The 17,541-nt window shown below is 43.1% G+C and overlaps 1 pseudogene; it reads right to left on the reverse strand.

Moving 5' to 3' along the window:
- Window positions 1-16,968: 16,968 nt before the first annotated feature.
- Window positions 16,969-17,122, reverse strand: LOC146817648 (5.8S ribosomal RNA; annotated as a pseudogene).
- Window positions 17,123-17,541: the final 419 nt, after the last annotated feature.

Consider the following 17,541-nt stretch of genomic DNA (forward strand, 5'->3'; position numbering starts at 1 on the left):
AATAAAAAAATAAAAATTAATATAATGGATATTATGCTTATTCAATTCACCCTAGAAGCACCTAGCTCACATAGATCCTGCTATTCATTAAAAAAAGCAGAAGAGCCTGAAACGCTGCTTTATTTTAATGTAAACATTATAATAAGGCAGAGTGTCACACCTTTAAAAAAAAAAATGTTTCATGTGTCCTGGAGTAAAATCTGCTTACTAACTGAGCCTCCTTGCCAATGTGACTATTAGGTCAGGACAGGGGCTCACTATGAGTATGCAGTGCTACTAATAAGGCCAAGCCAGGAAAGGGCTTACCTAGTGATGTGCTCCGTGAGCTGCTCAAATATGCATTGGCAGGTGGCGCAGGTCCTGATAGCAGTTCAATACTGCTTGCACCAACTGCACGCTGCCAGGCTTTCCTGCTAAGCTCTGGCACACAGGCTGCTCTACACCTGCAAATGTCATGCAGCATTAGAAGTACGGTGCCAGGCTGCGAAAGGCAGGTGGTGCGGAGATGAGGAATAACGTCATTCTCTTCGGCCTTTCCCGCCTCAGCTAAGCTCAGCTAAGCCAATCCGAGTAGGTGGTTTGGGTGAGGGAGGGCAATGGGTATTAAAAAAAGGCCTAAAAATGTTTTTTTTAAAACAATAGAGTGTCGCCGAGCTACCAGTAGCTCGACATCGACTGGCCGCGGACCCCTGGAATAGACCATGTGTTGCCTCTTGTCTAGAAAAAACAGAGTTGCCAAACTTTTTCCTGAAGCTACCTTGAGGCTGTTTTTCCTTATCCTCACACTTAATAACTTCAACATGAAGAACCGTCCGTATCTAAATGACTTTTCCTTGAACTTGAAAACACAATCATTGCTTCATTCTAAAAAGCAAACCTACCATCTGTCATAGTGGTAGAAGTCATCTCCTCGTCCACTCTAACTAGAGTGCCTATAGCCAAAGTTTTCCGATGGTGGAACCAGCAGGGGTACCACTGTCAGTTATCTTGCTGATTACCCATCACAGAACACAGTGAGTAGATCAATAATTTAGGGGATGTAGTACTGTGTCATGTTTGTGATGAAGTACTAAGTCCATCAAATTTTTAATCAGACCTTCGTTTGATTAAACTGCACCTTATCCTCCAAAAACATTCACACAACTAAAACACAGACTCTGCTCCCTGGGGTTCCAGGGACCCAAATTCTGGAGTGCCTTGGTCCTCAGACTCAAAGCAAGGGCTTGCCCATCTCCAATTTAAGAAATTCTTCAGATCAGAACTCTTCAGACAACATTTGCCTCATTACTGGTGCTTACTAGACTAACAAAGTAATACCGGAAAGTGCACATTACCTCACATTTGGTTGTACTCTACCGTGTCTCTCTTTGCTGTTTTTGGACTCCTTTATTTCCTTTTAGGCCTCTCTCTGTAGTGGTTTTACAAACCTTCGCAATAAATAGGTTGACAATTGTGTCAGGTTTGAATAGCTATCCCTCTAAATAGAGCTTTAATGTTTCTTTATGTCCACTTTCCTCCTGAAAAACAGATACCATGGCCAAGAGAATGGTCACTGAAAGAAAGTTACATAACAGAGATTGCTGTCTGTCAAACCCCACATACTGTGTCCTGTTTTGCCACAGAAGCAAAGATAAGGCCACAGCCCTTGATTGCTTTGAGTCTGTCTGGATCTCATACACACTTCCCTTTTGGGTGCCTACCATCCCCACAGAAACCAGACAGGCAGTGAACATTTTGGTAGCCATTTTCCATGGAACTCCATAACATCTGTATTAAAGAAGTGCCTTGTATTCACCGATTCCCTTTAAGAATTGGGCCCAAATGATTTGGGCCCATCTATTAATAAAGTTAACCTTGCGAGCAGATTAGAATTCATCTTTGTTCTTGAAGAAAATCTGCAAAACACAGACACAGAAAGAACTGAGCAAGCGGCAAACATCTTGGTTGTATCTGCTGAAGGAGTAGGGAATGTACTTCACGACTGCTGACAAGAAAATCTACTGGGGTGACTTGAAAGAAGGAGGAGGTTCATTGAGTGACATGCCTCATTGCAAGACAAGCACACGGTACAGGTGCAGCTGTGAGGAGCACTAAGCCCAGATATGTTTTAAGCCATAGCCAAAGTGGGGAACTGCACAGGGACCCCTCTTTCAACGGGCCCACTTTTAAACTAAAAGAAACCCCCTTATAAAATGAGAGGCAAGAAGAAACACTGCAGGAGAGGAGAATTAAGGAGAAAATGATCGGATTTCACCATTGAATGCTTTGATTTTCATTGATGCAGACAGAACATCAGTTGCAGAGGGGGATATGTTTGTGAGTATGATTTTCCTGCAATCACAGCTACAATTTTAAGCAATATGTTCCTCTGTCTTACATTAATATTATGCACTAGTCCACTAAACTAAACCTTGTAATACTCTTTGTTTTATGTAACATTTACTATTTGCTAATTTACACATGGATGATTCATCGTCTCTGTATTATGTGGTTGTGACTTGTGAGATGTAAAGTGCTCTGACAACCTACACTGGTAAGAGTAGTGCTGTAAAACAAAATGAAATACATGTGAGAGAGGAGCTAAGGAGAGATGAGGGGCCCTGTTGGTGGAGATACAGTGAGTGAATCCCTGGAGGAGATCATTGTGGGCACCAATAAAAATTATTGCACTGGGCGCCACCATCGCTAAAGTCAGCCCTATGTCTAATGGAACCAAATATTATCACAATGCAATAGAAAACTTAATTTTTGAAGTAAGTGAACCCAACCAACAGACATTCTTTTTTCTATATAAAAAATTATAACATTCCATCAACAATATATTGATTAAAACTCACTGACTACATTACAGCGTAAGGGTCCTGCTGCAGTGATCTCGGAGTATCCAGCAAGCGTTGGGCCTCAATGCTATTAAGATAGCTTAAGTAATTAATGTACTTCCAGCAGAACACTGTGATTGATCTGGCGGGCTCAAATTAGAATCAGCATCAAATATCTTTCATAGTTAATATGCCTGCCTCTGAGCATAGGGAGTAACATGCAGATCACAGGTTTGTTTTGTCATATCGTAAAAATCCTCCTCAGTGGGTTAGCATGTTTCTTGCAGAGATCCTTTTGTAACTCGCAGGTTCATGAGTTCCAGTCTTGGGAAAGCAGCTCAAACGTGCCTCTATTGCAAATATCTGCACATACAAGGCATTTGTTCTTTTAAGATTAACAGAATACCATTGAGTAAGGTAGTAAATAACATCTGCTTTTTAGTTTTAAAGAACTGTTTTATTTTATGGTACATGAATGTGTCGTTATTTGTATAGTTACAGAAACATAGTTGTACAATATCATAAAAATACAGTCTTCTTATGTTTGTTCACTGATATGATATTAGTAATTGAACACCTGGAATTTACAGATTCGGGGTAGGGTAATTGGAGGGTGCAGAGTTACTATAAAATCTCGAGTTTTTGATTTGGGATTTGTCCCAAAACAGTTGTAATTCAGGATACAGCCCAAACTCAGTTTCCACTCAGATCAGAATTTGAATTGAAATCTTAATGAAGGTAATAATACACAATCAATAGTAGTGGTATTTTCCTCGGCTGTCTCAAACACAGGAAACAAACAAATCTTGCTGTCCCTCGTTAATCTATTAATATCATCCCATGTTTTCTCTCCTGTTTTATTTGGAATTTTTTTTACAGCTTTAGAAAGTAAAAGGCTTTCATAGCTTGGTTTAACTCTCGGACAACTTTTGACGTTATTGGGAAGTATGTGTCTCGGTATTCCCTAAAGTGCAGCTTTTGAGTCTGAATCTCAGTTCCCGTATACACAGAAATTAGATTGCACCTTTGCCACCGACATTCTGCCCATTGAGTGGTAGATCCCAATTCATGAATGCAGCCCTGCCAAATGCCATGCATCAGGGGTTAGACTAATGCATTTTAGTGGTGGTGTCCACAACACAGACCCCCCAGGATTCAGCTTCATGGATTAGCAAATTTAGCAGCACAAATATGGAAATTTAGCGGCACAAATATGGCAATTTAGCGTCATTTTTCCGGCACTTTATTTTACTCATAATCCTTAATTTTTAGCCTTAAATCAATTGAAACTGTTTTAGCAGAGTATTCCACTTTGAAATAGGCAATCTGGGATATGGAACAGAGGAAGCAGCCCACAGGTGAAGGCTGTTATCCCCCGGAAATGCAATCCTCCATTTGCTTTAGTATAGGTTCTGAGAAGCCCATCAAACATGGCCTGGTAGCATCCCATAGGCAATGGCATTCCAGAACCTACCTTAGTGAAATTAAATATTTGCCTAAGGTCACACAATTTCAGCATGGAAGCCACGATTTTATCTAGATTTTCTGGTTTCACTCTGTACAAATCAGCAAGTAAGTGGGTATCTATTTGTCTTTCCTTATGTTAAGACTTTGTTTTTAATTTTGACCTCCTAGTGCATTCTTCTGTAGTTTTTTAAATTATAGCTCCAACTTGGCCTGAAGGTATTGAAGGTCTTCACATGCGTACCAGTCACACTACACAAACACATGCATTGTTTATAGGCATAGGGAAATAAAGTGACTTGCCCAGAATCCCAGGATGACGAGCCACAATTTCCAAGTGTATTAAAGCAAATCTAACTCAGCAACTGTCTTAACTGGTTAACATCCTGGAAGATATGCTCTCTGCCCTGTCTACCACACAGGGAGGTCTAATACCTCCTCTGACACAAGTGCTTCCAGCACACCTGCCCCTATTCCTCCTAGTACCTCCATTCCAACCTATGACCTCATTCCGCCACCCGACCCCACTCAAAGCACTCACACTGTCCCAAAGTCCACCCAATGTCTTCTGGTGACCCAATTCCTCCACCTCCTTCAACTTTTCCACATCTCCCTAAATTATCTCATACCCCTAAACCTCACCATTTCCATAAACATTCCTACCCAGTAGACCCAGGCTCTGCCCCCATAAAAGTCTTCAAATCCCCAGCCAGGCCCAAAAAGTAGGACTTTAATCTGCTCTAAGTGTATATAATGCCCTAAGAGGGGGGCATTACTACAAAGGTGGAGGCAAGCTGATGTCCTAGAGCCAAAATAAAAGACTGTGATAGGACACTGTTTTCCTTCCCCACCCTTGGACTTTGAGTTGGATTTTATTTTTCTGCTACGTACGTATGCACATCCACATAAAACCACCAAAATCTCCGAAGATAATTTTAAATTACACAGTACCTGAGCTGTGAACACAATGGGAACGGTGCTTTAGTTGCATACCATTTATAGTCTTGTAGGGCTTACCCCAGAAACATTTCTCCAAACTGATATTCTGCTCCTATAATGTCATGAAGAGACAAACTTTATAAAAGATCCAGATTTAGTGACTGCTTTCATCTCTAATTGCATCGTGCCTTTAGAACAAACTCATAAAACATATTTTCTCCATGTTTGAACACCTGTCATTCCAAAACCTATGCCACCTCCACCTCCATTTAATCTCCTCTCAGGCCGTCTTCAACCTTCCGTGAGGGTGCAGCCCTTGATTTCTGTTGGTGTTCCTTTCTCTGGAGCATGTGTAATTTCTTACCCCTTTAGAACCAATCTGTGCTGTAAAAAAGAATATTATTTTGGTGCCTGATTTGTGGACGTAAGTAGTGTTATGCAAGGGTGATGTGTGCATCCTTCACATGCCTTCCCACAGAGAAGTCTCCGTATCAAGAATAAAGGGCCACCACTTTAAATTACAAATAAGAAAACCATTGAAAATTCAATAAACCGTACACATGAACATCTCGAGGTGCAATCACATCTTTATATGAGTATGTTCTGTACAAAAGAAACAAACTTCAGCAAATCAGTGCATTACTTTCAGTGGGATATTGGATAAGTCCCATTTGGGTTACCTGCAAAACCCAAGTCACTTTACTTAAACTCTAACAAAATGAAGATTCCAAAATGCCTATTTACATGAAGCCCTAATGACCCCTCATAAACCTTTTCCCTGCATTCCTTCAATTACGAGGGCACTTTTGTAAAAATCGCGACATTTTCACAAAAGTGCCGATTTCGCAGTTTGCCGCTAAACCGCGAAATCCTGGAGGGTCTGACAACACTGCACTAAAATGCATTGGTCACACAATTATAGTGTTCTTGACAGTAGCCGCTCCTCTGCTATGGTGGAGAAGCATTGCCCCCTGCTGAAAAATCGGGAGAAATAAAATGTATTCATTTTATTTTTCGTCAAATTCTGGGCGGGGCAGGGCCATAACAGCAGGGGAGGAGTAGTGCAGCACTGTAAGTGCGCATGATGGTTTGGCTGGCCATCTTAGGCCGGCCAAACCGTCATGCGCACTTAGGTTTTGCCAACTCAGCTGTATTGCACAGCTGGGTTGGAGAAACAGCACACACTTCCAGGCACTGTCTGAGCAGCAAACTAAGCCGCTCAAACCAATCCTGGCGCTGCTCTCAATAACATGAGAGCTGTGCCGGGATTCGGTGAAGAGCCTGTACTGGTGTCCCAAGGACTGCTGGAAAACCATCAGGAGAGAAGAGAAGCGCCAAGACATTCGGCATCATCAGAGTAGGTACGTTTTTTGTATTCTTATCCTTTCCTTAATCCCTCTTCCTATTCCACCCACCCCCGCCCACCACGTGAGTTTTGAGGCAGCAGCCATTGGTGCTCGGTGATCTAAGGCAAGTTCCAGGAGCTCAGCTGCTCTTACATGTGCCACTGTGCTGGTCGATAGACAATGTACTTGTTTTAATGTTTAGACTTCCTTAGCACGCTGACTCTGATCATAAAAGGAACTCTCTGCTCTGGCACCCCTTGTGTGAATGTCATCACCCAGACTGAAGCGAGCTTGAGCATACCGTGTGGTGTGTCACAGTTGTGGTTTTCCAGCAATTAACTGAGAGCCAACGGTGCATACCTGCAACTGTATAGGCTTTTGATTTAAAATTTGAAAGCTGTGTTAAATAGCCATAACTTACCAGAAAGTGTTCTGGCAGTGAGAATGCACAGCTGAAAGAAGGTGCTTCTTTGTAGGATCTTAAATTACTGAGAAGCTATTGACAGATCAGACGTGGGTCCCTTGCTCACTTTGCCACTGGATTTAAGCTAGCCTGGCTGATGAAGGGTGTAACCCAGAAACAGGTCCCTGGATGCTGGTTTCCGGTTCAGGGAAGACCTGGCTTAGCAGTTCGGGCAGTACAGTTCCCATGAGGCACAGGCTCTAGACTGATTTGCATATAGCTTGGTCTGAACTGATGTGGCAAAGTGAGCTAAAGAAAGATGATGGATTCAACACAGATCTGTGACTGAGGGTGAGTGTCTGAAAAGTTTCAGCGCTCTGTCCATCATCTCCTTGTGTTTGCTTTGTTCGCTTTAAGTTGTCAGGGTGTGCCCAGACGTGGGTCCCTAGCTCACTTTGCCACTTGATTCAAGCTAGCCTGGCTGATGAATGGTGTTACCCAGAAACCGGTCCCAGGATGCTTGTTTCCAGTTCAGGAAAGACCTCGCTTGGTAGTTCGGGCTGGACTGTTCATATGAGGCACAGGGTCAAGACTGATTTGCATATAGCTGGGTCTGAACTGAGGTGGCGAAGTGAGCTAAAACATGATGATGAATTCAACCCAGATCTGTGACTGGGGGTGAGTGTCTGAAAAGTTTCAGTGCTCCATCCATCATCTCCTTGTGTTTGCTATATTTTAGGGTCCTCGCCCACAGGTACCACCTATGGCTTGCTTCATCATCGGACCCTCGTCCAACTCACCTAGTCGGGGATGGGGAACACTGTGGCCCCCTCTATAAAAGTGACAGAAAACTGATCTGACTTTGGGGGATACAAGAAACAGTGGTCAATTTAACTGCTCAAAATGCTTATGATGGACTCAGTTGATACTGGGCCTTCGGCAGAATGTAGCCCCTTGGAGTGGACTTAGAGGAGATCTTGGCTAACAGAAATAATGCAACTGGTCACCCATGGAGCAGCAACGTCAAAGGGACTGAATAGAACCCAGTTGTCACTAGCTCAGTCCCCCTGAGTCACTTACGCACAAATAACCAAACTGTGTTGTAAGAGGAAGGCACAGGGTTTAATCTCATAGGTCAAGATATCTGAGTCAGTGGAGGCTCGACTGCAAGCCAGGAGGTTGGATCGACTCATACTGGCATCAAGGGGTTCGGAGAAAGTGATCTCAGACCTGACAGTCCCAGAACAGACAAAAACGTAGTCATCTCTCGAGAGGTGCGGGGTAGGTTTTACCCCCTTACTGGTGGGTCAGAATCCACCAGTCTCAGTCCGAGCTCCAACTAGCTAACACCAGAAGTGGTCAAAAGATAAATCAGCTACATCTGCAGCAAGGAGAGATACGGAGCCCCAGGGGGTAGTAGCTCTAAAGTGGGACTACTCAGCCAGTCAACTGTTGTACCAAGAGGGCTTTAAAGAGACCCTGTCAACCTCTAAAGATTCTGGCCATATCATCACTGCTGATGAAATTGGGGAACCTACGTTAAAAAATATATATGGAATGATCAAAGATCATCCAGCAGCGACCTGGGCTGAGGATCAGAGGACCCGGCTGGCGACTAAACAACTGCAAGATGACTTTAAGAAAGTATCCAAATCCTGTGGTGAGATTGGGGAAAAGCTTCATGCCATTGAAGAAAAAAATTATGATAGAAGAAACTGATGTAGGTATCCTTAAGGGACATGCTGAAACTCAAAGGCCACAACTTTCCGATATCATGTGGAAAATCGAAGATTTTGAGAACTGTCAAAGACTGAACAATTTACGTATTTTTGGGGAAAAGGAGGTAGTTGAAGGCAATGACATTAGAGCATTCATGCTAGTTCTTCTCAAAAATGCCTTCGCTGAGCTTGCTTCCTGGTATTGGGAGACAAAGGTGCAGAGGTGCAAAGAGTCCATAGATTCTCCCTAGTGCTCAAAAAGCAGGGTCATCCAGAAGGAACAAATAAGTCGGCTTTGGGCAGTCCTTTTCTACTTTGGGAACTTCCTACTTAGGGAAGCTATATTTGAAAAGGCCCAATCAGCGGTGTCATAATGGTCTGTCATTCTTTGTACGTCCTGATTTTTGCCACGTCATTGTGGAACATAGGTGGTGATTACGACAATTGATCAAGCAATTCCAAGAGACTGGGACAAAAGACTTCTTATTAGCCCTTGCCCATCTGAAAACTATTATAAATAGGCAAAATCATAACTTTTACCACTGAGATTCAGGCTTAGAAGTACTTGAATGGACTCGTCCCACAGCACTAAGAGCAGCCTCTCACTCAAGTTAATGTCGGTATTTTACCTAAAGGAACTGTGGCTGGACTTGGATACTATGATTGGCTAATTTACAATTAGACATATTTGGTCAGTTTCTTGATTTTGTACCCACTAGAGGTTCCTGATCTAGAGGGCTGCTTGAACAGTATCGCAACTGAGGGGGCTTATTTTGTATGATTAATTCCATGCTGTTTTTTCAAGCAAGTCTGGGGATCCATATTTCTTCATCCACTTCTTCTCATTTGTCGCTGGAACATTGGGGTATACAATGAATACAATTAACATAATTATCAATTAAACAATTAATACAAATTAATTACCAATTAATACTAATTATTTACCAATTAATAATTAATCAACAACCAATTAATTTGCAATACCAATTAATAATTAACTAATAACAATTAAATTACTTCCCACCCTATTCCCCTATAAACCCACAACCCGCTACAGAAGTAAAACGCAAAATTAAATTAAAAATAATTAATATATCCTATAAATTATTATTTAATGTACTATAATTAAATTACTTCCCACCCTACTCCCCTATAAACCCACAACCCGCTACGGAATTAAATTACAAAAAAATAAAAAAACATAAAATTCAATAATTTAAAAATATTCTAACATACATTCCAATATTAATACATACTTTTAACACATATACTAACACTTAAAACACTATAAAAAATTCGATATTTTTAACAACTATATTATGACTGTCGATATTACTTACTTCTATATTATTGCAATCGATATTTCTTACCTGTTTTTCGATATTCTTCACCACTATATTTTTGCAAGTCGATATTCTGTCCATTCGATATTAAAAACTCGATATTCTTGCTACTCGATATTTTTTTTTTGATATTATGTCGAGTTACCCTCGTATCCTGAGGATATTTGGGATGTTTTTAGGGGATATTCTGAGGGGTTATTCAAAGCCCAGCCTCTAACAGGGGAGGAGTACAATGAGCAGTTTTGGGTCTTGCAGCCTCGGTCAGAATCACTCAGAAGATAGGGATTCTCTGGGGGCTGATTTTTCGGCAGTTGAAATATAGGCAGCCCTGCAAGAACTGCACATGGGTAAGGCCATGGGGACTGATCAAATCCCTCTGGAGTTTTACAAAGTCTTTTATTTGGCAGTACTTTCTAATATGCTGGAGCTTTTTCTACAAGTGCAGAAGGGTCAAAGGACCTATGATTCTTGCTCGGTTGCCAACATTGTTTTTTTTTTTAAAGAATGGAAGGCCCCCATGGTCAAGGATTTTTTCGGTCTGCGCAATATGAGCAGTAAAGGAAGGAAGGTTAGGCAGAAGAGGAAGATAATCTGTGGGCCCCTTTCAGATTGGGTAAATTCCTGCATAAAGGCTTAAGGTTCGATTTCTGGTTGAATCAAGGTTATAGTGGAGCCCTTTTGATACTTTTGGAAAACAATGTATGCAAATAGAGATTACGCCTCCACATGGTCTAAGCACCTTAGAGCTCAGGTAAATGCATGCTGTCAGCAATTTAAGAATATGATGATTTGAATATTGTTTTTTCTTTCTTCGGTTCTGATATGTATCTCTTTTGGGTATTGTAGGCATAATCAAAAGAGTATTCCCCACAAAACAGTTTCTAAACCTTATTCACAGATTTATCATTGCTCACATACTCTCTGATCTCATAACACTGAACCCAAATATATGCAAAAATGTCTGATATTTATTATATTAATTCAATGTACATATACACAACAGTTAAAATAGTTAAAAATCATCCTATTGGTTTTCACTATACACGTTATCTCCTATGTCCCTTTTGCATCAGTGTATTCATACAGTATCATAGGAAAACCAAATCAAATTTCTTTGTCAAAAATCAGTTTTGTTAAAAAAAATATTTTCCTTTTTAAACACAACGTGCAAATAAGCAAAGTGAAAAAAATATATACAAATATCACATTGATTTAAAAATACTACAGCATGTAGTTGTCAGCTTTGGAAGGGCCTTGAGTCCGATTCGGGTTTGCCGAATCCTATCCGGAACCCTTGTTTCCATCCGAATCGTACACAGTTCCCAATGACCAATTACGATACCTGTAAACCGGAATGGCTGTCCGAATCGGTTCCAAACGGCATTCAGACAGGTCGTGTCTTTTGGAGCCGAATCGTACAGCTCCAAGGACTCGGTTTTCGAGCGAGCAATTACGATGACCGATTCGGACAGCATTTCCGATTCGGTTTCTCTGGAACTAATCGGTTGCCGGAATCTGTCTTTGGGGCCCCCTTCACCCAGGGCCCTCCGAATTAGGCCCGTGGGGGTAACCAAGGGACCCCCTTTACAACCACGCACAGTGTGGCAGGCACCACTGGGTGCCCATCACAGGAAGCACGATTTTCCCCAGCCACCCCTCTCTTCAATGGGAGCATGTGTTCTCGTTCAGAACAGAGGCTCCCATTGAAGTCAACGGGAGTCTGACCGAATTGTATCCGGAAGCATCCGGATACATTCAAATCGATCGGTCAGAATCACCCGATCTGATCGTCCGGAAAGCATTCCGGGGCCGATTCGATAGGAGTGCTTTCCGGACGAGATCGTAATCGGCGCCTTATTCAGGAGTGCCCCTTAGCACTTTAGAGATCAGGAAATTTTATGCAACAGTGACTTTGTATTTGCACATTCCAAGTACTTTAGAGATTGGGCAATCCCATGCTCTCATGCTCTTAGCACCTTAAGAATACGATGATTTCGAAAATATTGTTTATTCCATTGTGATGCATCTTGTTTAGGTAATTATATGTACTACATCCATTAAGTCTGGTATCAGATATACACGCCTTTGTAGCCTTTACATCAACTATGATATGAATTATGTGTATATGATCTTATTCAATGTCAATGTTTCTCTCTGTGATGATGGTATGGAGATTTACCCTGATGAACTGTTGAATATAATTTATTCCCAGCTGTGTATACCCTTCTTACCCGTGTCTTTGTTTTTGGAATGATGAAGTCATTTTAAAAAGAATCAATAAAAATAGATATTTTTTAAAGGAATGGGGCTTGCCCATATCTTTGGAACGACTAACCCATGTTCAACTGGAACCCTTCAAAGTTTTTGCTTAAATATTTGCTAATTAATCATCTGCATCTTCTGTGGCTCCACCTAGGTCCCTTCCCCGGGTTTCTGAGCATGGCACAGCAGCCCTCCCACTCATTGCGTCTTAAGACCCATTACCCTCAGCACTGCTGAAAACAGGGTATTGTAAATGTAATTGTGTTATTATAGTCCTGCATCAAAGACTAACATGGAACTACTCTGATTACTCCCGCGTAATTGAAACTCCACCCAGGCCTAGACAACACTCAATATGAAGTATAGAAGTTCAAAATAAAGAACTCCTCTCAAGAAAATACATTACAAGAACCTCAATGTATTCAAGATGGTTTAAAAAGCTCACTAGAAAATTTGGAACGCAATGTTCACTTGGATAAGTGCAACAGAGGAAGACACTGTAGATACTTTACTTTCTAAGGCTTCATTAAATTCAGATACACTTATAAATAGTGGAAATTCAGAGGGACAAGCTACTATATGGTTCAATTACTCTTTTGGCACTATACCTAGGTCAGGCCATTTACAATGCGGCGCATCATGGTGCAAGGATTGACAGATGTGTCATGCATCTGTTGGCGCAAACGTCACGCATTGCCGGAGTCGTGTCGCAAGGATGACGCAACTCCAGCAATGCTCAGGAAGGCCTACACCTAATGTGCAGCGTCACTTTCAAGCAGGCGTAAGGCTTTGACGTAGTTGCATCGTAGAAGTGGCACAGTGAAATCTTGTAGATTTCACTGCGTCACTTTTACGAGGCTTTCTTGCGTCGGAACTCCCACTCTGCATACATTATACCTGACGAAGGTATAATATGGCACAGGGCTTTACAAGGTGACGCATCTCTCTAGATCCGTCACATTGTAAATGTGCCACAATGTGGCACATTGTTTACACCACCGCTGCATTACAAAAGTGACACAACGGCGGCGCAAAAGTGTCGCAAGGGACTTGTAAATCTGCCCCGTAATTTCTTCCATAAGGAATTCAAATTCAGGCATTATGGCATCTAAAACTGGAAAAATAGATCAGATTTTTCTTACAAATTTCCAACCAGCTATCAAGCGCAAGAAGTGGGTTCTGACAAGGAAGTTGAGCATCCTCTGAAACAGTATGGATTCCATATTCAGAAGCCAAAGCTTTCGTTTACCCATTACAAGTAGATGAAACAGTGGCAGCATTCAACAATCTAGCTAAGTGTAAGGCAGCTGGGAAAGAGGGCGTCCGTTTAAGTGGTATCAGCAGTTTCTCATTGGGCTCAAAGGCCTCTGATTGATCTTTTCATTAGTATCTTATCCTGGCATCTTCTTCCATTTCTCACACACACAGGTCTGCAGTGTGCTGTCCGACCTTCTATCTCAAGATATTAAAAATACGTGATCACTGGTGGCTACTATATTTAAGAAGAACCCTAGATTGGCCATGGGGCTAGATTGTTTTGTAAAGCCTTGTACCATTGAGATTATCCTAATAAATGAGAAAAAGATACAGGTTGGTTGCTAAATTCTGCATTATAGAGAGATGTGTCTGAATATGGTCGGAATACTTTGCACAGAGCAAACGTTTGAAGAATGCTACTCTACATGCAATGTTTTTTTTGTTGGACCCCTGCTTATTTATACAAATATAAACCAGAAATGTTAACGAGTGCCCTGGATATGAAGGGAAAAGTGACTTGTTGCTTATGACTTGGCTCTGCTTTTCTGTAAAAGAGTATTGTATTGTATATATAAGGGCTTTTCACATGGGGCTTGCCCAATGTGAAAAGACACATTGCTGGAGTTGCGTCTGTTTTCAGACACACTCCAGCAAAGCGCCAATTTTGCCCCTACAGATAAAGCAGGAACATTGACGTATCGGTAAATCCTTGCGACATGGAGCGCCGTACTGTAAATACGGCGCATCCATGGCATCGCAAGGAAGGCGCTATGAAAAGTGTTGCATCGCTAATTTCCTGCAGCGATGCAACACTTTTCATAAATGAGGCCCAAAGTGTTTAAACACAAACCTAACACCAGGTGTAAATTCAGTCTTATTAGGTTAGTCTCAGCATATGGGAATTTCAGTCAAAGGGGCACATGGATGGTGATTTTTAGCAATATTAACGTTCGATTGAAGGCTAAAAAACCCTGAATTTGAATCCTGGTAGAAAGAATTTGGATAATATATGGCCTACGAAACATTAATGTGAAATATATTAGGACAATACACAAATCTGCAGAAATTTGAAGTTGGTATGCTAACGCTTTTTAAATGATTTTATTAATTGTATATTTATGGACTTTTTATAAAACCTTTAGGAACAGCCGGCTAAAGCTGAACTCAGACAAGATGGAGGTCCTCATCCTCGGATCCACCCCCTCGGCCTGGGATGACTCCTGGTGGCCGACCGCACTGGGAACAGCTCCAACACCCACCAATCACGCACGCAACCTAGGGGTCATCCTCGACTCAACCCTCTCCATGACAAAGCAGGTCAACGCCGTCTCTGCCTCCTGCTTCAACACCCTCCGCATGCTCCACAAGATCTACAGGTGGATCCCCACTGAAACGAGAAGAACGGTCACCCAGGCCCTCGTCAGCAGCAGATTGGACCACGGAAACGCCCTCTATGCAGGAACCTCGGCCAAACTCCTGAAACGGCTGCAACACATCCAGAACGCCTCTGCACGCCTGCTCCCCGACATCCCTCGCTGCAACCACATCACACCCCACCTGAGAGACCTGCACTGGCTCCCCATCAACAAGAGGATAACCTTGAAGCTCCTCACCCATGCACACAAGGCACTCCACAACACCGGACCAGTGTACCTCAACAGACGACTCAGCTTCTATGCCCCCACTCGCCAGCACCGCTCCGCCGCCCTCGCCCTCGCCCTCGCCACACTCCCCCGCATCCGAAGAGCGACCTCCGGTGGCAGATCGTTCTCCCACCTCGCCGCCAAGACCTGGAACACCCTCCCCATCCACCTAAGGCAGACCCAAGACCTGCTGACCTTCAGAAGACTCCTCAAGACCTGGGTTTTTGAGCAGTAGCAGCATTCCCCACCCCCCAGCGCCTTGAGACCCTCACGGGTGAGTAGTGCGCTTTATACATACCTTGATTGATTGATTGATCATGTGAACTCCTCAAAAATCAAGGGGATTCCAAGTGGGAGCTAGCCTGAGTGGAAATTCAGAGGGACAAGCTACTATATGGTTCAATTACTCTTTTGTCACTATACCTAGGTCATATCACCAATATGCACATCAAGACCATTATGGACCTCCACCAGAGTTTCCACTGGCATTACCCTGCCCAGGTATAAATCACCATCTTTCGGGTCATATCACACACTCTAATTTTCCAGCTCCAGAGAGAGCAGGCTAGACAGGACGGTGGTGTGCTCGCTGTGAGGCTGCACTATGATCCCACCTTAGCAGGCATGCATCAGCCCTTATGTTCATTGCGCCAAGGGGTTTCAATTGGCCTGCTGACTAACTGATGTGTTGGAGTTCTTGGTCCATATTTCAAGACAGGTTAGTTCTTCAAACAAATGAAATTGCCACAAAGCCTGGTGCCTGGTGTGGTACTCCTTGTCTGGCAACACAATGCTGTCAGGGCAAACTGAGCACAGTTGACATTAAAATGGCCCAGTCCCTATTCTACCAGTACCTGAGAGGGTCTGTGGTAGTGGCTGGGGAAGAAGCCTAGGTGGTCAATCACCATCAGCTGCACATATACAATAAAGCTTCTGCCAAGTGGCTGTAACACTGTCCACTGTAGTGGAGAGCTACCTTCCACTCCAAAGCCTTCCCAGGTGACACAGAACCTGCCATGGTACAGCACCATGGAGGAATTGCACTTTGTGTGGGCAGGGTGCACTGAGGTGGCAGTCTGAAGAGGGGATCGAACTTGTTGGGTGATCGAGCTTCCTGGTAAATTCAACCTTCTAGGCAGTTTTCACGGATACCACTCATTTAGAACTCAATTGCTTTATGCCATCTTGAATTGTTACTTAGCTTAGATAAAGTGTATGGCTCGCTTAGGGCTGCATTCCTAAACAACCCAACTTTAGGGTGCTGAGAGATTTACAGTCCTAATACCATCCTACGTCTTATTCCGAAGGACTTAAACTTCCTCATCTGGCATTATAGTACTGTGCTGAAGTATCGAGTGCCGAACCAACCCCAGGAGGAAGTCCCTCTTTTGCACACGGTCTGCTGCTATGCACCCTTTTTAGAATCAAAGACTGAAACACTTGGGGTAGGAGTCAAAACCCACACCTTTGGTGGTTACAGAGTGGCCTCTGGGCCATCAGTAACAGCAGTGGGCTATTGTGGCAATGTGCCCCAAGAGACATGGAACACCATAGACAGCCACGTGTTTACCCAGTGAGATGCCTTGGGGATTTATGTCTGGGTAGTCTGGGCACCTAGCTGCGCCCCCAGGGTTAAGGCCAATCGCAGCAGTGGCACACCTTCAAATTAGGACTGGGTGATCAGAGTCTGGAATTGTGGGGACGAAGGGAGGAGAACCCTCTGCAACAGCCACAGATGTGCCCTGAGAGGGCCTCAGGGTAATTGACGTACTAGTGACCCTCAGAGAGGCGTAACCCTGGGAGTATCCATGGGCTTCTAGGAATGTTTGAAGTATTGATGATCAATCTTTCTTGTAATTCACAATAACTTTCACAGCTTGCTGCAATCTTCACTGATACATTAACCAAGTGTTCTACTGCCAAGAGTCACAGGCAACATTTGCAATGCTCCCCTACCTACAGATGCAGCAGAGATAGGAGGAAGGCAGTGCCACCCACCTATCACCCTCATGGTTAGACATCACAGAACCCCTGGGATTCATGTCTGAGACAGTCCTGGGACACTCCTACCCCACCAAGAGGGAAGCTGGATGCATCACAGGCATATCTTCAAACCGGGAATGGGGGACCTGCAATGACAATTAAGGTCTCACCTTGGTACAACAAAGAGAGCAGAGCTCCTTGCAACAGGCCTAGTCATGCCCTTCAAGCATCTCTGCTGTCACCCAACTCTGGTTCCCGGACAGAACTGCACCACCTTTTCATCGGGGGTCCATTTACGAGAATGTCACACAGGGCAGTGCAGCAAGTCACCTAATTGCTGCTCCCAAACTGCACTTTTAAGGTT

The sequence above is a fragment of the Triturus cristatus genome, chromosome 6 (genome assembly GCF_964204655.1).
Source record: "Triturus cristatus chromosome 6, aTriCri1.1, whole genome shotgun sequence".
Classification (NCBI taxonomy): Eukaryota; Metazoa; Chordata; class Amphibia; order Caudata; family Salamandridae; genus Triturus; species Triturus cristatus.